The sequence below is a fragment of the Mauremys mutica genome, chromosome 1, assembly GCF_020497125.1.
Source record: "Mauremys mutica isolate MM-2020 ecotype Southern chromosome 1, ASM2049712v1, whole genome shotgun sequence".
Taxonomy (NCBI): Eukaryota; Metazoa; Chordata; order Testudines; family Geoemydidae; genus Mauremys; species Mauremys mutica.
The window spans coordinates 40704223-40731390 of NC_059072.1; the positions used below are offsets into that span (position 1 = coordinate 40704223).

At 43.1% G+C, this 27168-nt stretch overlaps 1 protein-coding gene across 3 annotated transcripts in view; it reads left to right on the top strand.

Annotated features, from left to right (window-relative positions):
* The window catches only part of GRM8 (glutamate metabotropic receptor 8), a 525047-nt gene that overhangs the window by 158292 nt on the left and 339587 nt on the right, over positions 1-27168 (top strand). The gene's annotated exons all lie outside the window — the stretch shown is intronic.

Here is a 27168-nt window from a genome sequence, read left to right on the forward strand (position 1 = left end):
CACTTTTTGATGAATCAGTAATTCTGCTGACTGATTCACAGTACAAAAGTTAGTATTTCTGGCTAAATGGAAGCGAGTACACAAACCTCCTGGTGTTAACATATTTGTGACATCCTAACAATGCCAGAAGATCGCAACTTACTTACCAAGGTATTAGTGGAAGCCCAGGCATCAGTAAAGGGTTTCTCAGTACAATGAGACCATATAATGTTTCCAGATTTGTTGAGAGAGTTGTTTGGAGTTACTGTTTTTCAGCATAACAATGAGATACTTTCTCTCTCCACTCCAAATCAGAGCTCAGAAATGTGTGGAATTGCCTACAAGGCAAGGTTGTCAATTAAAAACACTAGCTTCATTGGAAAAACTGGACAGCCTCAAGGGAAAACATTTATTGAAAATGGAGTAAGATGTAGTGAGCCAAATTGTCTTCATATATTTGCTTAAATTTCTTAGGTTCATACATACTTAAAGACCTGGACCACTTATCTGTAATGGGAATTAAGATTGTTATTGATTTTTTCTAAGTACCCAAAATTAAGGTACTAAATGAACATTAACAGAGTATAGGGTTTAATTGTCTTTAAAGTACTAAAATAGCAAGATTACAAGAGTGTTTTTAGCCCACATAATGTATACGTGCTGTGTTATCTGGAGCCCAAATGCCACACACCTGCATTAATGGGTGAGGGAACCTGATGGGGCCAGTGGTGAAAGTGGGACAGTCCCAGAAGCAAGGAAAGGAGACACTCGCTAAGGACAATAGGTAGCTCCTCCCTCTGGGAATCTCTGGCATCTATTGGCCACTTGGGGGAGAAGATTGCTGACTGGTCAGCATTCTCCAGCTCCTAGGATTTAACCCAGTGTGGGGGCCATGTGGAATATCTTTTGTCTCCATTCCAGCAGATCACCTGAACTAGGAATGGGAACCCAGCCTGACAGATATTGCAGTTGTAGCTGATTACATGTTTAGGAGGTCAGGAAGGAATTTTTTCGCTCATTGGCCAATTGGCAGAGGACTAGGGACTTTTTTGCCTTCCTCACAACATCTTCAAGCCACTGTGGATTAAGTAGGAATGAGCTTAGTACCTAACTGAGGTATTGGGGTGTTGGTGTTTTGTTCATTGCAGCTTGTGGGCATTTTTCAGTGCGGTTAAGATAATAAAATGGAAATGTCTTTAAATATGTTGCTTTTGGAAATGCTAGTAGTGTAGGGTGAAAGTTGAAATTGATGAAGCAGCAAGATTAGGGATGAAGCATGTCAGGAGATGTAGGAAACTCCTGTGTATTGTGCATCCTGGAATGTACTACTGTTTTTTAAAAAGTGGTTATTTAGAAGTATGTGTAAGTGAATAAAACTTAAATTTTTTTGTGTGTGTTAAACAGTTTTTATATAATCAGCAGTATTACCCCAGAAAAAGGTTTTTTTTTTACCCTTTCTGATTATTTTTCCCTTCTACATTTCTATTTACAGTTGTTTATGTTCAGTTTGTTAGCTCTGTATATCCACATAATGGGCTACCGGGGAGACACTGGCCAATCCTACAGAGTGCTGAGCATTTCTGTCAAGGTGCTGAGCATCATCAACTCCCATTGACTTCAGTGAGAGTTGAGGATGTTCATCAGCTCCACAGAAGGTGCTTGGCCCCTTGCAGGATTGAGCTTTCATACTGCAATTGCTTTCCACAATCTGAATTGCTCTGATGAGGCAAGTTGGCAGGATGTTCAAAATCACAGGTGTTTTCAGAAGTGTCTTTATTTCAGAAAACTACATAATCGCTTAATAAGTGCTCAGTTTTTAAGCCTTTCAGATTTAGCTCTGAATCAACAAATGCTCTTATTTTCAAAAGCTATTTTCCCGTGCTCCTGTAGGTCCTACAACAATAAAATGTTCTCCTGGGAGTGCTCTGCTGGCTGTTCAGCAATACTTAACCAATACACAAATTGCTGTGCAAACATTAGAGAGATAGAAACACGAGTAATAAATATGGAACCTTTGACAGCCAACCAGATTATTTGATCTCTCTTCCTAAATTCAATTTAACAGTTTTTCACTTGATGAAATAATCAAAGCAGGTGGCTGCTGAGCTGGAGTTGCTTTGAAATGTTAAATTAATAATTTGAAACTTAAAGGGTTCATGGACATGACTTTAGACCCTACACATGACCACTTGTTACTGTGTATCTGATGGTGAAAGTTCATGGACCCTGAATAGCTATTGTCGTTTTTAAATCTACCACTCTAGTGAAAGGCTTATCTTTTAAAATAGCAGCTGAACTTGCACACATCATTCAGATGACATGCAAACTGAATTCAAAAAAATGTTTTGGTTCAGGAAGGAGTGCAGAAATATGCCCAGTTTTACAAAAACTCTAGGGGGCACATGTGAGACTTAGCCACCCGCCTGAGTTGGGCAGTACAGAACCACATAGAGCCATGGATACTTCAGAGAGGGCTAGTTCCTCCGAAAGCACACCAAGTGTATTGGCCCCGCATTCCCCTTGGAACAGGGACTGCAGTTGTGGCAGACCTTTGTGAAAGCCCTACAAGAGGAGGCATGCCATTTTCATTCTTCTCTCCTCTCCACCTGGTTAAGGGCCTGTTGAAGTCTAGTCCTATACTGCATCTCTGGCTAGCTGTCCAGTAGCAGGAGAGCTGTGCTGGCATCACCTGGTGATGCTAATCTACAGAGATGCCTTGTCATAATGAGGGAGACTGTGTATAAACTGAAGGACCAAATCCAAACCGCTCAGGTGAATAGTCGCAATAAAGTCAGGAAGGTGTTGTTTTTTTAGAGAGCCACTTTAATTTCAGGTTTCAGAGTAGCAGCCGTGTTAGTCTGTATCCGCAAAAAGAACAGGAGTACTCGTGGCACCTTAAAGACTAACAAATTTATTTTAGCATGAGCTTTCGTGAGCTACAGCTCACTTCTTCAGATGCATAGAATGGAACACACAGACAGGAGATATTTATACATACAGAGAACATGAAAAGGTGGAAGTATGCATAACAACAGGAAAAGTCTAATCAATTGAGATGAGCTATCATCAGCAGGAGGAAAAAAACTTTTTGAAGTGATAATTAAGATGGCCCATAGAAGGTGTGAGGAGAACTTAACATAGGGAAATATCTATGAAATATCTAACATATCTATTTCCCTATGTTAAGTTCTCCTCACACCTTCTATGGGCCATCTTAATTATCACTTCAAAAAGTTTTTTTCCTCCTGCTGGTGATAGCTCATCTCAATTGATTAGACTTTTCCTGTTGTTATGCATACTTCCACCTTTTCACGTTCTCCGCTCATACTTTAATTTCAGTTGCACTGGGAACAGAGAAGAAAAATACTCGCCAAATGTTGAAGGAAAAAAATGGTATATTTTGAAACTTCTGAGTTGGAAGGCTGATAAAATTTGAGGGTGACATAGAGATGGGTGGAGTGGTCAATATTGATTAGGGCAGCTCAATTCTACAAAATGATCTGGATCACATGGTTGAGACGGGCACAATCACACAATATACATTCTTTGTTCCTAGATATATGACCTTGTGTTGTACCAATATAATAAAAAAAAAACCAGCAGGATCTTATTAAGAGGGATAAGGCAAAGATGCCACATTTATTGTAAATACCATAACAAAACAAAAGACAATGTTTTCCTACTTGTTTCCATTACTACTTATTCCTTATACACACACACACACATATTCATCCACACAATCATTCATTCAGGTTCTGTATAGATGTTATAGTTACCAGCCTAGATGTTGCTCATGCCAAGTTACTGGCCAGGTATCTTGGTCATGAGGATGGAGCCAAGTCTGTGTCAGATGCATCTGATGCTCCTGGAGGTTGGTATCAGAACCATAGACTCAAAGTCCTCAGTCTTTAGAGTCCAGTTTTATAGGGATTTTTCCCTATGTCAGTTCATGAGAGTTGCTTCATTCTGCTGTTGCTAAATCAATCAGCAGATGGCTGGCTCCATGTTATTAGATGTTTTGTTTTTCCTTCCTTTGAGGTGTGGTGGGTGGATTCCAGTTTGCCCCCCGGGGGTCATCTGGTTGATCCCACTTGACACCTTCTTCAGCCGACATTGAATTCTTCAGGCTGGTAACTCCCTAACCATTCATTCACATACATTCTCTATCTTAATCACATTTATTTCACTGTTTCTTTACTTTTTGGGGTGTTACCAATTTATGTGAGACTCCCTGTCTTTTAACAATCAAAGATAAAGTGAGGTGAAAACTTACAGAGGGTGGGGGTCTCTATTTATACACTATAACAGCTACTGTTTTGGCTTACTTAGAGTTAATTAATGTTTAACAAGTTTTATACAAAGTATTTATTTGAGCAGGCTTCACACAGACACAGCTGGTGGCTTGCAGGTTAGAATCACAAATTTACTTTTAACATAAACCTTTAGTTATGAGGCATCAATTAACAATAAGTCATTTTTTATATAAACCATGTCTAATATAAAACTTCAATATCCCTACACTTGCATTTGGCTAAATTAAAATGCAAGTCCCATTTATGAGATGAAGGATTGTATCAAATAAGCCGGTGACTCTGAAAAGAACTTTGGGATCATGGTAAATAACCAGCTGAACACGGGCTGTGAATGAGATGTTAAGGCTAAATGGGCTAATGTGATCATTGTATGTATAAACAGAGTAACACTGTGTAGGAACAGCAAGGGGGTTTTACTTCTGCATATGGCACTGATGAGACCATGACAGAAATATTATGTTCAGTTTTTGTGTCTATGGTGTAAAACCATGTTGAAAAATTGGAGAGAATTCAGAGGTCAGAATGATTTAAGGTCTGGAAAACGTGTGTTACAATGAGAGACTTAAGGAGCCGAATCTACTTAGCTTATTGAAGAGAAGGTTAAGAGGCAACTTGATCGTTGTCTGTAAGTACCTAAACAAGGAGATTTCTTTTACTAGAGTGCTCTTTAATCTAGCAGACAAAAGCATAACAAAATCCAATGGCTGGAAGTTGATGCTAGCCCAATTGATTATTGGGGGAAAAAGCACATGTGAGGGTATTTAACCACTGACGCAACTTGCTAAGGGAAATAATATTATATATTCTCTCTTGCTTGAAGTTTTTAAGTCAAGATTGGATATCTTTCTAAAAGAAATGTCTGTATCTGAACAAAAAGATATGGGCTTAATGCAGAAATTACTGGGTGAAATTCTATGGTGTATATTAATTACACAGGAAGTTGAGTTTTGCTTTTACATCTCTGAATTACAACTGTTAAGAATAAAACCCCAATTGATAAAAATATGTCTCTTGGGGATTTTTCTCCTTCTTAGACAGGTGTTATTGTCCATTGCCAGAAGCAGGAGACCAACCTTGATGGACAAATGATCTGATCTGGTTGTCAACCAGAAACTCCCAAAATATTAGGACCAATTCTATGAATTGTCATAGCTCTATTGAAATAAATCGAGCTATGACAATGTATATCAGCTGAGGATCTGTTCCATACTCCCTTTAATTAGGACTGTGTGGAACCGTTTCATACATGAAATGAAGGTGGAAGATTCTGGCTTCTTGCTACGTTTTCAAAAAGCAAAAATAAAAGTCACTTTTCATTGGTGGAGTTTTGCTTCTCTTCACCAGCAGCTTTTGCAAGCACTGTGTCTGTAATTGTTATGTATATAATTGTCTGTAATTGGTCTAGTCTTGGCCCCCTACCTGTCACTTGTCTTCTCTTTCATTATGATGAACAGGGTTGTGCTTAAATATTTATGTAACTTTAGAAGACACTGACTGGTTCTTCCCTTTTGCACTATTGAATGCCCAAGAGCAGCACTGTTAATGCAAAATTTCTGTGGGGATGGGCACATTTTCTATCAAGCCTTTGTTCATCCTCTCTTCACATTGTGCATGCACAAGCTTGCACTTGCTAAAAATTCTAGCTCTATGCTTGCCGTCCTAAATAGTGTAACCTGTGCAGGAGAAGGTGTTAGAACTTGCATCTGCAAAACCACTTAGATCCTTAATGGGTATAGAAGTAGAAATGTTACCATCTGCACAAATGCAAGGCAAGTATAAAAGGAACATGCAAATGTTAGTGTATGCAAGTGTTTGCAACTGCAACATGCAGGTACATGTTTGCATATAGGAAGAAACGATGGATGGGGGCTGAAAAATCTGGCCCTCCATGTTTCACCTTGTAAAATGAAATTACAAAATTGAGAAATCTTTGGGTATGTCTACACAGCAAAGAAAAGCCCACTGCTGGCCCGTGTCAGCTGACTTGGGCTTGCGGGTCTTGGGCTGTGGGCCTGCTTCATTGCAGTGTAGACTTCCAGGCTCGGACTGCAGTACAGGCTCTAGGACCCTGTGGGGCAGGAGGTTCCAAGAGCCCAGGCTTCACAGCCCAAGCCTGAGTCAGTTGGCATGGGCCAGCCGCAGGTTTTTCTTTGCTGTGTAGACAAACCCTTTATGACTAAGGAATAGTGGCCTAATGGCAATGCTGGAGGCCGTGTCACAGAAACATTTAAAAGTAGAGTGGATAAAACACTAGGACATATGTTGCAGGGAACAATTATACAGTGGTAAAAAGGATGCAGTAGGTGACCTTATTATCTTTTCCACCTCTTTTTTTCTTCTGAGTATATGAAATTTCAGAAATCTTAAGAAATTCCTATAATCTTCATGAAAAGAAGTGTATTTTTGTAAGGGACACGACTAAGAGCCAGGAGCCTTGGATTATAGTCACTCCCAGCTCTGCACAGACTTCTTGTGTGACCACACGTAAGTCATTAAAACATTCAGTGCCTTGGTTTCTGCATCAGTTAATAAGGGTCAAAAATACTTTCCTCACACTGTTGTTCTGAGTCTTAACTAATTAATGTTTGCAAAGAAGGTTGAGATTCTCAGACGGAAGGCGCTATAGAAGTGCAAAGTACTGTAAACTCCTGTGCCTTTCTTTGATATTTCACCCAGCTCTATCCTGTATTACTTAAGGCATCCTCTGTTATTCATGCCATCACTAATCCAGCCTTCAGTGATCTAATTGTCTATGAAATTATGCACAGTCAGTTAGAGAAGACAATAAATTAGTCATCTGATCCATTGAGGTGCTGAACACTTCTTGGAATCTGCTGAGGAACTTTAACTTCCAGGGAAACTAATGAAAACTGAGGGTATGCTTCTAGGAAGTGCTTAGTCCCTTGCAGGATCAGGCCCTTCTACAAGAAACCTCTCTGCAAAATCCCAATACAATTTGACAATAAATTAATATTATAGTTGAGTTTTAGTAATTTATTTCCTAGTCAGGAAAATCAGAACCATTACGTGCTGCTTTAATATGCTGCCAAGTATTAATTGCTCAGACATCAGTGCATGGAGTCTGACCATATATTGTGTCATCAGCATTCATTCCCACTGCAGTAAACTGAAGGGAAAAAACAGAAGCTAGGGAAGGAGACAAATGGAACAAGAGAACAATGAGATGAATAAATACATGCTGCAGCTGCTACTGGGCCTGATTCTATTTTCACTCATGCCTAGAGTTGGGTGAAATGTTTTGCATGAATAGTTTATTTGCCAAAAAAATGCAGTTTGGTCAACCCAAAACTAGTCATGAATGTGCCAGATAGTCATGGAGGAGACTGCTTTGCCTGATGAGGAGAGAGGCTTTGCACTTGGGTTCCCTACATTGTAAGAGTGTCCTGGCTACAGAGCTAAGGGAAGCCTGCGGAGTTGTTGCTCAGTCTCTCTGGTTGAAGTTGTTCCACTTTGTATAAAATATTTGAATAGCCACTGAGACTGAGGGAGAGAGAGCTCGCCGGGTAGGGTACACACCTGGGATGTGGCAGACCCAGGTTCCAGTCTGTGTGCCAATGAATATTTAATTACCTTCACAAAGTGAAACAGCTTTAATAAGAGAGATATGTCCTGGACTATCTTATAGCCCAGGGCTTAGGGTGAACTTCTGCTATGGGGGGGACCACAGTCCAAATCCCTTGTCCATATCAGACAGAAGAGAAAACTGAACCCAGGCTTCCTACAGCCTGGGTGAGTGTTCTACTACTGGGTTATCAGGGGAGGACGTTTCTCTTCCTCCAAACATTTTGTGAATCTGGACCTTTGAAAATGCCAAGAACAAAATGTTTTGGGTTGAATGAGATGTTTTGTTTGATCTGAAATGGGCTTTTTTGATTCACTGACGGATTTTGGAATTTTCAGTTCAACCCAAACTGTCTTTTTTATTATTTTTATTCAGACGTGCCATTGAACCAAAAAAATCAGTTATTCACCCCGCTCTGCTTACACCTGAATTTCACTGAAGCAACTCAATTGCCTTTAGTGGCATTATTCTTTAGTTTACAAGAACTTAAGTGAAAGGAGACTCCAGGCCTCTGCATTCCCCAATAAATCTCTATCCCAACATCTGAAATGGGGATCAGCAATGACACATATACGGTATCGCTGTGCATATGTGGGACATGGATGATTGGTTTTAACTTTGCTATTTTGCCAGCAGTCATATATTTAGGTGGCAGTGGCAGGTTGAGGAAAATCATCTATCGATGTTGCCTAGAGAGAATCTGTAACTTAATTTACAGCACAGATAATCACGTGCTCAGTGTTTTCATGTGTAACACTTGCTATAAGTTCTTTAGTGTTTTTTACCTCAACAGCAGCTCTTTATCATTCACTCTTTTTTGCTTAGCTGAGAAGAGGGATTGAGGATCAATAAGCTCTTGGTTATCTCCAATTGTCAAGGGGCTGTGTACTTCTATGGGCTGTTATATCACTAGATGTAGTGCTCGTAGATGGCATTTGAAGATGTGTGCACAAGGATTGCAGACCTTATTTCCTTTTTCCAAAATTGCCTGTAATGTTTCCAAAAGTCAGAGGCTGCTACGAATAATACAGGCACTTTTACTGGTGCGTGTAACACAGCTGCTTGCTTCCTTCTCTACTGTGCTGATGAACATGCTATGTAATTTTCTTCAGACACAACGCTGCATGCTTACCTCACTTGTAAAGCCTGGTATTCAAATTGCAAGTTTCCTCTGACTAGGATCTGACAGCAATTATGGTAATCGTTACTGTGATCACTTAGGGTGGTCACAAAATTGGGTGACAGGAATTTCAAAAGGATTGAAAGACCAGTGATGACTAGGCCTCTAAATAACAGAACAGATTAGGTGTGAGATTGTAATTTACCATAGGTGCCCACACAGGGGAGCAAGGGGACGTCTCACACGTAGCACAAATGGGAGAAGAGCCTCCATAGGTCTGGTATTCCCCAGAAGTAGACAGGACATGGGTGGGCCAGGATAAGGAATCAGTAGAGCCTTGCCTTACCTCCCACCCCTGCCATCCAAAGCACTGGCCACATCAACTGAGCCAGCGCAGAAGGGAAAATATTCTGCACTAGGTGTAGGAGTAATACACTATATCCAATTCCCAAGAGCAAGGGGGAATCTAGGGAACAGTTCATAACTCTGAGTCACAGTCTGGATAGTCTATTTCTGGGGCAGCGGAGCAACATGCCATCCCTTACTTAATAGTTATAGCAAATCAAGCCTTAAGGGTATTAAGAAATAGTTTGAAATTGGAGTACATGCTGCTGGGACCTAAACTATATCACAGTCATCAGGAAAGGGAGCTATGGATCATTGTAAATAGTTAACTGAATATTACCCTGCATCAACTAGGGATGGCTGGAAAGAATGGGATGCTCCAGCAGTAGAGCTGGTTGAATAATAATTGATGAACTGTAAAATTATTTGAAAAACACTGAGACATTCATCAAATAATTGGGCAGCAGTTGGACACATCATAGTGTGGCAGAATATAGCAGGGGATGCTGCCTGTTGCCACTGGGGATTCCTGGTAGAGCTGGAACTGCCCCAGAATCCACAGGCTGCAGGGCAGGCAGAGCTTGGTATTTTGACCATCAGAATAGCTAATTCTAGAACCGCCTTCTCAAAGACAGAGCAAGGCTCCTCAGCACCTGTCTCATACTGCCTGCACCCTATGCAAGTGAGACAATGGGGGTGATTCTCATTTAGACTAAGCTCTCTTACTTTGCTCTGGTAGTGGAAAGGTATGTCTTCAATGCGCAGTTAAACCCGGCTCTTACCCAGGTTTTAGTCCAAGCTCACTCCCCCCACTACCTCCAAAATCCACTGGGAGGTGCTGTAAACCCAGACTGTTTTACCTGGCTGGGGATATAGATTAGTACCCATGCTCCAGTTTCACTCGGGCTGCAACATGCCCACTTTTGTTGGGAAGATGCGGGCTAAATCATTCGAGTGCTGATAGTGCTCCAATAGCTTCTCACAATTCCCCGTGAAGGACAGACAAGTTTTCCCATGACTGTCACAGTTGACTCCAATCCTTGAGTGTCTCAGCACCCAGAACCATGGGATATGCACCCAGACACACGTGGTTGAGTGCAGAAACAGTGAAGAGAGAGTAGGGTAAGTAGAGCTTTGCTGTGGGATGCTCGCACCAAGCCTAGGTTTACTGGTCATCCTGGTTAACTGTCAGGGCCGGCTCTAGGTTTTTTGCTGCCCCAAGCAAAATAAAATTTGGCTGCCCCCATCCCAGCCCTGGGCTCCCCCCGCACCCCCCTGCTGCCCCAGCCCTGGGCTCTCCCCCCTCACCTGCACCCCTTGCTGCCCCAGCTCTGGGCCTCCCCCTTCCCGCACCCCCCTACCGCTCCAGCCCTGGGCTCTCCCCCCCCCGCACCCCCTGGCACCCCAGGCCTGGGCTCAGACACACCCCGTGCTGCACCAGCTCTGGGCACCCCTCTTTCCCCCCCACCAGTGCCCCCCGCCGCCACCCCAGTCCTGGGCTCTGCCCCCTCCACCCACACCCCCTGCCACCCCAGCCCTGGGCTCTTCCTCCCCCTCCCCCACCTGCACCCTCCTTCTGCCCCAGCCCTGGGTCACTGGTAACTCGCTCCCAGGGCAGGTCATTCAGCAGGAATTTTGGATGTGCACAGAATACAGACAGGATTGGTTCCAATATGGTTACAGAACTGCAGTAAAGTGGAACAATTTTCAGCTTGTGTGATTGGAGGATATCTGGATGCATATTATAAGACTGTCCTCCATAAATGAGGAAAAGTCAAGGTGCCTTTATTATTCATTTGTTCCACTCTTTGTTTCTATGGGGAATTTGCCAATGCAATATCACTGTCTTTCTTTTAAACAAATAAAACTTAAAAAAAAAAAGCAATGGCTGTTGAAAATGGCAATTCCAGTCCTAAAAACCACTGGGAAGCATTTCTTGCTCAATTTTATCTACTTTTTCTACAGCAAATTACAGTGGATCAGTATATTTGATTTGGGAGAAATGAAGTAACAGCTGCCCAAATTGAGCTTGAGCACTCCTGAATTTTGAGGTGTTCAAATCTGGAAGGCAGGTGCTAGATTCCCTTTCTGAATATTAGCTAAATCTGGAAAGGAAAAGTCAATTTCTGCGTCCATGGCTCAGAAGTGGAAATCCTCCTAAGTGCCTGGTACTGTATCTAAAGCGTCCCAGGTCCAGTGGAGCCTCCCCTCCCTTACTTTTCATTTTAATCCACGAACCTCATAGACTCATAGGTCGGAAGGGACCATTATGATCATCTAGTCTGACCTCCTGCACAACGCAGGCCACAGAATCCTACCCATCCACTTCTATAACAAACCCCTAACCTATGTCTGAGTTATTGAAGTCTTCAAATTGTGGTTTGAAGACCTCAAGCTGCAGAGAATCCTCCAGCAAGTGACTCATGCCCCACGCTGCAGAGGAAGGTGAAAAACCTCCAAGGCCTCTGCCAATCTGCCCTGGAGGAAAATTCCTTCCCAACCCCAAATATGGCAATCAGTTAAACCCTGAGCACGTGGGCAAGACTCACCCGCCAGCACCCAGGGAAGAATTCTCTGCAGTGACGCAGATCCCATCCCATCTAACATCCCATCACAGACCACTGGGCATACTTACCTGCTGATAATCAAAGATCAATTGCCAAAATTAATTGCCAAAATTAGGCTACTCCATCATACCATCCCTTCCATAAACTTATCAAGCTTAGTCTTAAAGCCAGATATGTCTTTTGCCCCCACTACTCCCCTTGGAAGGCTGTTCCAGAACTTCACTCCTCTAATGGTTAGAAACCTTCGTCTAATTTCAAGTCTAAACTTCCTAGTGTCCAGTTTATACCCATTTGTTCTTGTGTCCACATTGGTACTAAGCTTAAATAATTCCTCTCCCTCCCTAATATTAATCCCTCTGATATATTTATAAAGAGCAATCATATCCCCTCTCAACCTTCTTTTGGTTAGGCTAAACAAGCCAAGCTCTTCGAGTCTTCTTTCATAAGACAGGTTTTCCATTCCTCGGATCATCCTAGTAGCCCGTCTCTGAACCTGTTCCAGTTTGAATTCATCCTTCTTAAACATGGGAGACCAGAACTGCACACAGTATTCCAGATGAGGTCTCACCAGTGCCTTATATAACGGTACTAACACCTCCTTACCTTTGCTCGCCTGATGCATCCTAAAACTGCATTAGCTTTTTTAATGGCCATATCACATTGGCAGCTCATAGTCATCCTGTGATCCACCAATACGCCGAGGTCCTTCTCCTCCTCTGTTACTTCCAACTGATGCATCCCCAATTTATAACTAAAATTCTTATTATTAATCCCTAAATGCATGACCTTGCACTTTTCACTATTAAATTTCATCCTATTACTATTACTCCAGTTTACAAGATCATCCAGATCTTCCTGTATGATATCCCAGTCCTTCTCTGTGTTAGCAATACCTCCCAGCTTTGTGTCATCCGCAAACTTTATTAGCACATTCCCGCTTTTTGTGCCAAGGTCAGTAATAAAAAGGTTAAATAAGATTGGTCCCAAAACTGATCCCTGAGGAACTCCACTAGTAACCTCCTTCCAGCCTGACAGTTCACCCTTCAGTACGACCCGTTGTAGTCTCACCTTTAACCAGTTCCTTATCCATCTTTCAATTTTCATATTGATCCCCATCTTTTCCAATTTGACTAATAATTCCCCATGTGGAACCGTGTCAAATCCCTTACTGAAATCGAGGTAAATTAGATCCACTGCATTTCCTTTGTCTAAATAATCCGTTACCTTCTCAAAGAAGGAGATCAGGTTGGTTTGCCACGATCTACCTTTTGTAAAACCGTGTTGTAATTTATCCCAATTACCATTGACCTCAATGTCCTTAATTATTTTCTCCTTCAAAATTTTTTCCAAGACCTTACATACTACAGATGTCAAACTAACAGGCCTATAGTTACTCAGATCGCTTTTTTCCCCTTTCTTAAAAATAGGAACTATGTAAGCAATTCTCCAGTCGTACGGTACAACCCCTGAGTTTACTGATTCATTAAAAATTCTTGCTAATGGGCTTGCAATTTCATGTGCCAGTTCCTTTAATATTCTTGGATGAAGATTATCTGGGCCCTCCGATTTTGTCCCATTAAGCTGTTTGAGTTTGGCTTCTACCTCGGATTTGGTAATATCTACCTCCATATCCTCATTCCCATTTGTCATCCGTCCATTATCCCTAAGCTCCTCATTAGCCTTATTAAAGACTGAGGCAAAGTATTTATTTAGATATTGGGCCATGCCTAGATTATCCTTAACCTCCATTCCATCCTCAGTGTTTAGCGGTCCCACTTCTTCTTTCTTTGTTTTCTTCTTATTTATATGGCTATAGAACCTTTTACTATTGGTTTTAATTCCCTTTGCAAGGTCCAACTCTACATGGCTCTTAGCCTTTCTCACTTCATCCCTACATGTTCTGACCTCAATAAGGTAGCTTTCCTTGCTAATCCTGCCCATCTTCCACTCCTTGTAGGCTTTCTGCTTTTTCTTAATCACCTCCCTTGCTACGCTTCAGATAGAGAGGGGCACTGTCCATTTAGTCCACCCAATTCCTTCTTTGGGGGCTGCAAGGTGAGGTCACACCAGTATCCCTAAGCCAGTCTGGGGATGTCTTCTGAAGGGGATATCTGGGCCAAAGCCTTCTACTCCTTGGGCACACTTGTTCCCCATTCACAGTGCCACTCCGCTCTAGCAGTGAGCTCAAGCTGTAGCATGAGGTTTCAGCTACCATACTCCCTCCCCCACTTTCCTGTTGGTAGTGGCCAAGGGAATACTGGGAAATGTAGTTCTTTCCCTGCTCCAGGGCTGGTTCTATAGGCAGGGAGCTAACCAAGGAACTACAGCTCCCAGGGCCCCCTGTTGGTTCTCAGCTCCCAGGCTCAATCCCTGCTAGCTGCCGCCCCTGCAAATGGGCTGCCCCAAGCAGCTGCTTGCTTTGCTGGTGCCTAGAGCCGCCCCTGTTAACTGTGCAGTGAAGACCTAGCCTAAAGCCTCTAAAGTGGGTGTAACTTCCTTTTATACCCACTTTAAAGACTGCTTTATGGGGCTTACTGAAAATGAAAACAAGGCCCTCTCACTACTGAACTTCAAGAAGTTCAGAGAAGGGGAATATGATGGTGAAAGGTTAGGCCAGGTTTATATATGAGGAGTGAGTAAAGAGATTTGGATCATTTAGTTTAGAGAGGGCAATAAAATGTGACATGATAGAAATAGTTTGAAGCAATAAAGGGCTTAGTTAAGACTGATTACTTATTCCCCTTCATTCAGTCTCATAATATACTAGTGGACATTCATTGATTTGTAGCAAATTTAGCACAGACAAATTTAGAAAAGATACTTCTTTACACAACGTAATTAATGGGTGGAATTCACTTCCATGCGGAAATGGAATCAAATAGTTTAAAGGGAGATGGATGGATGTGTGAATTACAACAGCATAAGCAGTTAAACCGAGACCCTAGGTTAGTTCAGCATGATAATGGAGCATACCCATTCTGCTTTAGGCCTTAAGATGACTACATGAAGGAGATGGGAAAGAATTTCTCCCGCAGATAAAATCAGTTGCTTAAGCTGAGTCAAGTGCTTAAAATTAAGTACAGAACTGTTATAAATGCTTTGCTGAGTAGGATGCTAGTATTATTACATTAGTATTTTATTTTTTGTTTCACTTCCAAAATGCAAGGCTGAAACTATTTTTGGTTTGGTTTCTAAAACTGTTGATATCATATTGTTAAAACTGACAGTTACATGATTTGTAATTGCAACTAAATATACAAAAAATACCACTAAAATTGAGAACATTCCAGAAATCAAAAAAAATTGTCATATCCGATGATGCAAGGAATTTGTCAGGCTAGAATACTAAACAGCAGGGTGCAGGTTTTAAAAAGGTCACTTATAATTTCAAATTAATATTTCATATTTTAAAAGGAAATTTTCTATACAGGTAGAAAGTAAAAGTGCCCTGTGTTAATATTTTTTGCCTTGAAGTTTGATATCTTCAAGACAGATTTAATAAAGTAAATAGATAAAATGGCAGCTCTCTAGTTCTATGTTTACGGTAGCAATCATATAACTAACTCAGGAATGAGCTAGCTTTTATAGGATTTATAAATAATATATAAAATCGTAAATATGGACAAAACAAAGCAGTGGAATATCTACAGTAAACCTTTGCAAGTAATTGTAGAAATCCTATTCACATTGTCTTGCTATTTTACGAGAAGTTTTCCCCAAACTGCAAATTCTTCAGGAAATACAATTTGTAGACATCATTAATAATTATACTGTGGGATTTGTATTGTAAAGGAAGTACTTTTGCCAAGTAAGGTCCTACTCCTGTGTGATGTTCAATAACTCTTCAACACCCTCAAGTCCCTTGGTGGATGAGACTGCTCAGGACCTCACAGGACAGAGCCCTGAGCAGCTGAAATTGAAGGTCTTTCTGTTGTTACCATGAAACCTTGATTAGTTCGTGCAAATTCTTCTCTGGTTTCAACCATTGAAATGTTATTAGCCCAGCTGCTGCTTACTTTACACTTTAGCAGTCTTCTTTTTCTGTCAGTTAAGTAGATATTTCTGGACCAAAGACTCTGAGGCAGGGATGTCCAATTTTTAACCAGTATTGGGCCTATGGGTATAGACCAAACCCAGACATTCAGACATATATTGTATGGTTGGGATTTTCCAAAGCAGCTGTCAGACACCCAAGTCCCAGAAGGAGTCTTGCAAAGCATTTACAGTATGGCACATGTAGTTATATTTTTACTGAGAAAATTACTTTCTTCTCCAGCAATGTGTATGGAATAGTTTGTGTTTTCTTTGTGTTTGTTTCCTTATTTGTAGAAAGAGGAGATTCTTAGAGAACTTTTCCTGTTAATTGAAACTGCTTAATTTTTGAAGCCCAAGTATTTATCTCTCTCATAAAAGATGCTTTACCTGTGGGTTCCCAGCTTCAAGCCTTTGGTTGGGTTTTGCAAACTATAGTAAAATGGAAACAATATAAGCTATGTTAGACAGAGGACCTGATAGTATTATTATTGAGATATGGTCTATAGTGAAGGTTGTGAGTGACTATAGCTTTCCATGCAAGAGTGATTTTTGACCCTCCCCAAAGTAAAGTAATCCTCCTGAAACTTCTCATATGCAGTCATGGGACTTTGGAATATTTTAATCCAGGAATTTACTGTAATCAGTGAAGGAAATATAAAAGTAATTAAATCAGAAAAGTATTTCAGTTCCCTAACGTTAATGAGAATAGGGTGCAAACATATTGATGTGGACTATATTCTGAAATGCAGATGAGAGTTTAGCACAGACTAGGGAATGGTGGCAATGGTGTTTAATATGCATGGAAGACATTTTCATGTTCCATAATACATTTTTTGTAAGGAATGGAAAAAACTGGAAACTGAAGTGGGTATTTATTACACAAAGATTTTGGGATGGAATATGAAGCAACAGGAGTTTATTTCTAGCGTATTAAGGAGCTATTGCTTTGGGCTGTATAAAACAATCAATGCACTTCGAAAAGACGCTGTCAAGGGTTGAAATGGACTGGCTCACAAAGAACAAACCAAAATAAAGAAGCCAACCAACACACCAAAACAACTTGTAAGCATGAACTGATGATCACTGCATTGATGTCTACCTGAATATGCAGATTGACTGAAACTATAGCTACGGTTGCCAGGTGTCTGGTTTTTGACCGGAATGCCCGGTCGAAAAGGGACCCTGGCGGTTCTGGTTAGCACTGCTGACTGGGCTGTTTAAAAGTCTGGTCAACGGTGTTGTGTATTTGGTTGTCATGGGTTTTGTTACTATGGCAACTGAGTTAGACTATTAAGGGATAGCTCAGCCGGTTTCAACCGGCTGAGTGAGCTCTCTGTGTCTGTAAATAAAATGGAGGTTTTGGTTAGCTGTCTGCTCTCTGGCCTCAAGTGATTGCTTCCTACACCGGCTGCCCCAAGGATATAACACTGGTGACGAGGATGGGATCCTGGTGCTGCTCCAGTAACAGAAGGAAGTAGAAGTCAAGGTAAAGACCAAACAAAGAAAAAAAGCTGCTTGTTTGCACTGACTGTGAAAGTGAAACTAAAAATCATGGCTACTCTGACCAGGCCCCTGGAGCCTTTTGATGAGAATACAGAGCAGTGGCATGTGTATACTGAGCGTTTTGAGCTTTTTGGTATTGCAAATGACATTACAGAAGTGAAGAAGGTGCCAATATTCTTAACTGTTGTAGGGGCTAAAACCTACTCTCTGCTACGCAGCTTACTACACCCTGTTAAGCCTGAGACTAAATCTTACAGTGACATTGTGGAAATCCTGGGGTCTCATTTCTCCCCAAAACCACTGGTAATTGCTGAAAGATATAGGTTCCACAAAAGAGACCAAAAGGAAGATGAAACAGTTGTACAATTTGTAGCCATTTTAAAAAAGCTAGCAGAACACTGTGAATTTAAAGAGATGTTAAATGATGCCCTGCGTGACAGGTTAGTGTGTGGCCTCTGCAGTGAAGCTATACTGAAGCGCCTACTGACAGAGGCTCAGCTTACATTACAGAAGGCTGTTGATATTGCTGTCTCCATGGAACTGGCTACAAGGGAGGCACAATACATCGGTGCACCCCCTAGGGTGCAAAAAGTGTCACAAGAACCGACCCACAAAACTGTGCAGAGTCAAGAATGTTACCGCTGTGGTAAGCCAGGACACCAGGCATCAGAATGCTGGTGTAAGGACCTGGTGTGTCGACACTGTGGCAAAAAGGGACACATTGAGTGTGCCTGTAAACAAAAGAAAAAGAGGCCTGTGGTCTGGCCGACAAAAAGAGGAACCTTGCATACCCTAGAGCAGACCCAGGATGATCAAGGTGACACCGCCTCACAAGAGGAAGTGCCACTGCATGTTTTGTCTTTGGCAGCGGGCTCACATGAATACTGGGTAACCCCCTTATTGGAGGGCAAACCTATACGCATGGAACTAGACACCGGTGCAGCTGTCTCGCTGGTTCCTGAGACTGTGTATAAGGAAAAGCTACAGCATCTTCCGCTTAAGGCAACAAAAACTGTTCTGAAGACGTATACAGGTGAAGCTGTGCCCATGTTGGGCACTATTGATGTTAAGGTGGAGCTCAATGGACAGGCGGCTAAATTGCCACTGTTTGTGGTGAGAGGTAACTACCCAGCCTTAATGGGTAGGTCTTGGCTTGGGAAGATTCAGCTGAACTGGGCAGAAGTGCACCGGATGACTAAAGAAGAAACCAGTCTAACCCCTATACTAAGGAAACATGCTGCTGTTTTTGGAGATGATGTGGGAAGTATGAAGGGAATCACTGTGACATTGAACATTAAACCTGGCAGTCCACCAAAATATCTGAAAGCCCGAACTGTGCCATATGCCATCAGGCCAAAAGTTGAAGCAGACCTGGAGCGCCTGGTCACCAATGGAGTCCTAATACCAGTTACCCATAGCTCATGGGCCACTCCTATCGTTCCAATAGTGAAGAAAGATGGCTCTCTCCGGATTTGTGGTGATTTTAAAGTCACTGTCAACCCAGTGTTGTGTGCAGAGCAATACCCACTTCCCCGCATCGATGACCTCTTCGCAGGCCTGGCTGGGGGACAAAAGTTCAGTAAGATTGATCTGAGTCAAGCATATTTACAGATGCACGTCGATGAAAAGTCCCAAGAGCTGTTGACTATTGTGACTCATAAGGGGCTTTATCGATACTGTCGCCTACCCTTCGGAATCACATCGGCTCCCGCCCTGTTCCAGAGGGCTATGGACCAGATCTTGTGTGGCTTGTCAGGAGTTCAGTGCTATCTGGATGATATCCTGGTCACTGGAAGAAATGAAGAAGATCACTTAAAGAATTTAGAGGCTACCCTACAAAGACTGGAAGAGTATGGCCTACGAGTTCGCAAAGACAAGTGTGAATTCTTCAAGCCCTCTGTTGAATATTTGGGACACATCATCAATTCTGCAGGTCTTCATAAGGCCCCTGCAAAAGTTAAAGCTATTGTGGAGGCTCCCCCACCTCGAAATGTAAGCCAGCTGCGCTCATTTCTAGGACTACTGAACTATTATGGAAAGTTCATCTCACAGTTAGCCACACTGCTAAAACCACTTCATGAGCTCCTTGGGCAGAACAAGGCCTGGAAGTGGACTGAAGCCTGTGATGTTGCATTTAACAAAGCTAAGGATGCATTGTTAAATTCTGAAGTTCTAACGCACTTTGATCCATCCTTACCCCTGCAATTGGCCTGCGATGCTTCCCCTTATGGAGTGGGAGCGGTCGTGTCACACATTATGCCTTCGGGAGAAGAAAGACCTATTGCTTTTGCTTCACGCACTCTAAGCAAAGCAGAAACTAACTACGCCCAAATCGAACGTGAGGCATTAGGAATTGTTTTTGGAATTAGGAAGTTTCATCAGTACCTGTTTGGGCGAAAGTTTACTCTTCTTACAGACCATCGACCTCTGACATCAATTTTTGGACCCTACACAGGCATTCCCCCATTAGCTGCTAGTCATATGCAACGTTGGGCATTGATACTTTCTGCACACACATATGAAATCAAATATCGTAAATCCACTCTGCACGGCAATGCAGATGGCCTCTCAAGGTTGCCTTTACCGGTCAAACATCAAGATAGTGCCCAAAAGGAAATCTTCTACTTTGAACAGGTAGAGAATACACCCATCACTGCTACTCAGATAAAGAAGGCAACCCGCGTTGACCCAGTATTATCCCAAGTTATGGACCTGGTGATGCATGGAAAATCTCAACAAACCTCTCCGGTCTCACCCGACCTTGTTCCCTACATGTCCAGGCGGACGGAGTTATCGGTCCAATCTGGTTGTTTGTTGTGGGGGAGGCGTGTCATTATTCCACCACCCCTGAGATCACAGATGTTAGAACAGCTACATTCCGGTCACTGTGGAATAGTGTGCATGAAGGAAATTGCACAAAGCTATTTTTGGTGGCCTAGATTGGACAGTGCTATTGAAGAGAAGGCAAAAGCTTGTATGTCATGTCAGGGTGTAAGAAATGCACCCCAGTTGGCACCCCTACACCCATGGGACTGGCCTGAAAACCCGTGGCAACGTATTCACGTTGACTTTGCTGGCCCCCTTGAAGGAAGCATGTTCTTGGTGGCAGTAGATGCCCATTCTAAATGGCCAGAAGTCTCTATAATGCAGTCCACTACTGCAGAGAGTACTATTCAAAAACTACGAGGACTCTTTAGTCGTTTTGGTCTGCCAGAACAACTTGTGAGCAACAACGGACTGCAGTTCGTCTCTCGGGAGTTTCAAAATTTTATGAAGGAAAATGGGATACACCACATCACGTCAGCACCATATCATCCGTCCACCAACGGATTAGCTGAAAGATTTGTGCAGACAATGAAAAATGCTTTGAAATCAGCAAAGGGACAACACTCCATTCAAAAGCGTCTGATACCTTCTTACTTTCCTATAGAAACACACCTCATGCTACGACCCAGGCTTCCCCAGCCTTTCTAATGATGGGACGACAGCTGCGCACTTGCTTTGATTTGCTGAAACCTTCTGAACCCAGACAAACTGTGCAACATCAGCAGCAATATCAAGTCATCAGACGGGCACCCAGAGCAAAAGACCGAACCTTTAGCCCAGGATAGCCAGTTTTGGCTCGGAATTATACTTCCAGAGCTAAATGGGTCCCGGCCACAGTCATCACTCAAACAGGACCTGTTTCCTATACAGTCCGGACTGCAGAGAATCTTACCTGGCGGCGACATGTAGATCAGCTGTTGCCAGGTCATGCCAGTCTTCAGGACGCATCTGCAGTTGAGGGGTCTGACTTCACCCCTCCTGGTGAGACACCGAATCATGAGTCACCTGTTCCTGACTGTTCTCCTCCATTACCGCCGGCAGCTGAGATACCCCTTTGCCCAGCACGAGCTGATACCACCTCCTCACCTATTCGTGCTGCGGACCCTGAGCCCCTAGTACTTTCGGGTGCAACAACACCAGAAGTTCGCCGTAATCCACCTAGAGACAGAAGGCCTCCTCATCGGCTGGATCTTTAGTTAGGGCGAACCCACGGTTATGGGGCAAAATAATCCCCAGGGTTTAGCCGGGAATGGAGGCAGTCTACCCTCTTTCTCTAGTTTAGTGTGTGTTTTATTTTGGGGATGTTCTTATTAGGGGGGGAGGAATATGTTGTGTATTTGGTTGTCATGGGTTTTGTTACTATGGCAACTGAGTTAGACTATTAAGGGATAGCTCAGCCGGTTTCAACCGGCTGAGTGAGCTCTCTGTGTCTGTAAATAAAATGGAGGTTTTGGTTAGCTGTCTGCTCTCTGGCCTCAAGTGATTGCTTCCTACACCGGCTGCCCCAAGGATATAACAAACGGTGTTGCAGGTCTAAGGCAGGCTAGTCCCTACCTGTCCTGGCACCGTGCTGTGCCCCAGAAGCAGCCAGCAAACATAGTCTGGCTCCTAGGTAGGGGGGCCATGGGGCTCTTGCACACTGCCCCCGTCCTGATCACTGGCTCCGCACTCCCATTGGCCAGGAACTGTGGCCAATGGGAGCTGTTGGAGCGGTGTCCATGGGTGAGAGCAGCGCACAGAGCCTCCTCATCCCCCCACCTAGGAGCTGGACCTGCTGCTGGCTGCTTCCAGGGTGCAGCACGGTGGCAGGACAGGCAAGGAGGCTGCCTTAGCCCCGCTGTGCCACTGACCAGGAGCTGCCCGAAGTAAGTGCCATGCCCCCCCCCAAACCTGGAGCCCCCTCCTGCACCCCAAACCTCTCATCCCAAGCCCCACCCAAGAGCCTGCACCCCGAGCCAGAATCCTCACCCTCCCTGCACCTCAACCCCCTGCCTCAACCCATAGCCCCCTCCTGCACTTCAAATTCCTTGGCCTCACCCCGCCCCAGCCTGCAGCCCCCTCCTGCACCCCAAAACCCTCATCCCCAGCCCCACCACAGAGCCTGCACCCCCAGTTAGAGCCCTCATCCCCTTTGACACCCCAACCCCTGCCCCAGCCCAGTGAAAGTGAGTGAGGTTGGGGGCGCCACCAAGGGAGGGGGAATGTATGAGTGGGGATGGGGCCTCAGGGTGGGGTGGGGATGGGGCCTCAGGGAAGGGGCGGTGCTGGAGTGTTTGGTTTTGTGCAACCCTAATTATAGCTCTGAGAAAGGTGTCAGCTGCTCTTATTCATCTTGATGGGGTGTGATCTCTGAATCCTGATGATAATGATTTAAATGGCAGCATTCTGACCTATTTCACTGCTGATCAAACACACACACACACAAAATATAGGATGAAGAACTTCACAATCTACTATTTGTGGCATTTCATTTTGGAGTCCTGAGAGGGTGGAGTTTGGGAAAGTACCACCATTTATTTTGTTCCAATCTAATCCCCAAACAGTATTGATGTCTAAATTATACAAACGGTGAGAAATAAAAAACAAAAATATCTAGATGTCTGTTTTACAGTAAGATATATAACCAATGAGTCTAGCATGGTCTACCCAGTTTCACAAAAGTAAGGAGGAAGAATGGTAGTTCCAGAGAATACTGACTGATCCCAACAGGCTATTTGAAATAGTAGAAACTATATATAATCCCCCCTTCCAGGTCATTAATTAAAGTAAAAAAGGGGAAAGTATAAGACAGTAGTTCTCAGAATATGGTCTATACAGCAGTGGTCTATTCCAGGATGACTGCAGAATGCTCCTTTCACATATCAGTCTCCAACTCATGATGCTTCCTGCAAATCCAAGGCTAACTTAGGTTTTTCAGTCTTTCTTGTGATTACTTAACCCCCTCGCCAAATCAGGAACCTCTGTTCACCCTGCATGACTGATGCATGTCTGTCTTTGTCTAATGTTCCAGTGTATGTTCAGCTGTATTAACCCCTCCACTTTTGTTTTCATTACACACATTAGCGGCAGGGATGAGGTAATGATGAAGCATTTCATATGCTTTCTGTATGTATCACAGCACACAAAACTAATGCAAGATTGAGATGAATGCACAGACCTCAGCAACACTAGATCACCCAAATGTGTCCCAATTAAGCAGGGTTACTGGGGACCAACTGGCTAAGCAGCAGTTCTGCAAAAAAGGACCTGGGGATTACAGTGGACAAGAAGCTGGATATGAGTCAGCAGTGTGCCCTTGTTGCCAAGAAGGCCAACGGCATATTGGGCTGCATTAATAGGAGTGTTGCCAGCAAATCGAGGGAAATGATTATTCCCCTCTGTTCATCACTGGTGAGGCCACATCTGAAGTATTGCCTACAGTTTTGGGCCCCCCAGTACAGAAGGGATATGGACAAATTGGAGAGAGTCCAGCAGAGGGCAACAAAAATGGTTAGGGGGCTGGGGCACGACTTATGAGGAGAGGCTGAGGGAACTGGGATTGTTTAGTCTGCAAAAGAGAAGAGTGAGGGGGGGATTTGATAGCAGCCTTGAACTACCTGAAGGGGAGTTCCAAAGGGGTTTGATCTAGGCTGTTCTCCATGGTGGCAGATGACAGAACAAAAAGCAATGGTCTGAAGTTGCAGTGGGGGAGGTTTAGGTTGGATAGGAAACACTGTTTCACTAGGAGGGTGGTGAAGCACTAGAATGGGTTACCTAGGGAGATGGTGGAATCTCTATCCTGAGAGGTTTTTAAGGCCTGGCTTGACAAAACCCTGGCTGGGATGATTTAGTTGGTGTTGGTCCTGCTTTGAGCAGGGGATTGGACTAGATGACCTCCTGAAGTCTCTTCCAACCCTAATATTCTATGATTAAGAAGCAGTCATTGCCAATAAGTATCATTGGGCTTAAATGTGCCTGCTTGAGAGACATCCTGAGTTAAGCAGATTTCCTAATAAAGTGCATCTTGATTAAAGGGTGTATCTAATACTAGACAGATGTTTATAACAGGTCACTGGCTTAATTACAATATATTTCTATATTTCCACTGAGTTAGAACTTAGAAATTTGGTATACACGGGATATGTCTGCTTTACTGATATTATACTGGGATGGTTATGGCAAGGTAGCTATGCTGGCATAACCCCATGGAAGAAGGTCTACACTGATGGAATAGGTTTTTCTGTCACTGTAGGAACATGATGTCCTCAAATGACACTATTCAAGTTGACAGAAGCATTGTTCTATCAACCTAGCTGCATCTCCACTGGTGGTTAGGTCACTGTGCGAACGGTGCTGAGAACTGTAGTTGTTTTCATTCCAGATTTAAAATTTTGACATTTCAAGTGGATGCCATAATGTTTTATTGGTTTTAATCCATTCAAGTATCTTTGTATGGGAGTTAGGGAGCATGAGATTTCCTGTTTGAAGATGGGAAGTTGACCAGAGGCCACCAGTTCTGATTACTGGATTCTAATCAAGTAAATTGCTGAAAGACAAGTTAGCGTGCTGGTGCCATGTTTGTCCAAAGGGTGGAATGCTCTTACTTAGTGCTAAATATTGCTGCAGCATGTATATATTAAACGCACTAAATAAGAAAATTGTTTCATTCAGTTATTTAGGTTATAGCAAATAGCATGATAATAAAATCCCATGAAAGAGGCAGATTCATGAGCAATAGTCTTGAAAAACTACAGGAGTGATAACTCTCCTATATTTTGCAATAATCAGTATATATCACAACTGTCTGTTTCTAGTAGCTATTTTCAACACTTTTCAGCTATCTTCTCTCTCTGACATGGAGCCGGTACTTTGGATAATCCTGGATGAGAAGAAAAGGAGAACAATGAATTATAAGAAAGATGAGATGGGAGTGCGAGAGAGGGCAGTAGTTACAATTTTATTCTCCCCCCACTCCCCAACAATGAGATAGTCTGGGCTTTAAGCACCTCCCAACTCGAGTCAGAGGTTTTTGTGTGTGGATTTTGTGGAAAGAGGGGGGGAATGAGCTTAGCACTGAGGAGGAACAGTTAAGTAAGTAAATGAAGAGTTGAACTGAAGTGTGTGTGAGAGAGAGAAACGGGGATACAATAGATGAAGTAAAAAAGAAAAAAGGGAGAGGAAGGAAAGAACAAAAAAATAAAACACTGCACCCAATCTGAGCCTTTGAACTAAGTCCAATTTATAATTTCTTTTCTTGTGGAAATTGAGGGTGCTGAAAGGGATAGAATCCTCACCTCATAACCTGCACCCACACAACTACCTTCTACAGGGTATGGGGAGGAATAGAGGGCATGGCTGGCTGCTCTTTCCATATGTCTGTTTTGTTGGCATGAGTCTCTCCATGGATGGACCCACTGGCCATGCCCCTTTCTGCAACCTCAAAATGTCCACATTCCTTCCTACTTCACAACATGCTGTACAGATCTCCATCACGTACAAAAGAATGTAGAATCCACTGCATGAGATCTTAGTTGTCCCCGCTCACCCAACAGTCCCACGTTTTTTTCAAGCTTCCATGAGCATGCTAGGTCCCTCAGGATTTGTTACTAGAATAGTAACAATGTGAATAAGTGTTTATTTTTAATAGGTTCAACTTTGTAGGCTTCTGAGAATTGCATAAAATTTATAATGACACAATTTTTCTAAAAGGCAGTAATGCCCAATAACCAGTGACGAATTTAAGAGACAGATGGGAAGGTAAAGAGGGAAAGAAAATGCACTGTATGATATATGATTTCAGTGCACAACAAGCTGCTGCCACATAACGAAGCTCTTAATTTTTATCATTTGAACATCTGCCACATAGCTGCTTTTACCTCCCAAGACTCGCAATTCTCATTTTCGGTAAGGATTTATGGTCTTCTACAGTTATTTTCATATTTTCCCTTAAAAGAACCATGGAGCAATGGCAAAAATTCTAGCCTCTTGAGAATTCAAGTTGTGCTATTTTGTAGAATGAAGAAGCAACATTAGCCTTGGCCAGCAGAACATTTTTGACTGCATATCAACCAGGTATTTTATTAAAACAGTCTTTTCAGCATTTGCATGCACACACATCCACAGATTTCTCTTTTAAGAAACAATACCTTATAAATCAGAGCTGGCAAACTTTTTTTAAAAAAAGGCTTCCATAACTTCATGTACAACTTTGTCTGCACAACACTTGTGTGTGCATTTTCAGCATTCTCACCACATATATGACAGAGGGGAAGTATTTGCAGGTACACAAATGGGAGACCAAGTCAAGGTCACTTGAAAATCCTTTTACAGGATCATGTCCATTTCTCTCCCACAGTAAGACTGCTTTGTTTAGCGTAATTTCCAGCAGCTCAAGACATGCTGCTTCTGCTAGTTCTCTCAGGAGACCATTCTACAATTTATTACCTCCCTGTGTTATGAAATCTTTCCTGACATCCAGTCTACATTTCTTTTAATGTTACCCCATGTAACAGTTTGTGCTTTCACCACCGCAGTGCCTACTGTTGGTCAGCCAGCAATTAGCGCATCCCAGCCTCGGAGCGCATCCTGCTGGCCGGTGTCTCTCCTGCTGTCGCAACTTGTCTTTTCATTATCAATCTCCACCACTATACTTCAGGTCCTGTGTCCCTCCCGGCCCGCAGTGCCCCTTCTCCTGGGTACTGCCCCACAATAGTACCCCCACACTCAGGGTCCTCCCCTCCCCAGGGAACCCCAGTCCCCTAATACCACCTCGCCTCAGTGACCCACTGACAGTCTCCATCTAGTCCCTTCCCTTAGGGGCAAGCTGCAGTCTGAAGGGCCACTCATCATCGGCCAGGGGGTTGGATCTCTTGCCTCTTCCTTCACTGGCTGCCTCCCCACAGCCCCAGTACCTCCTCA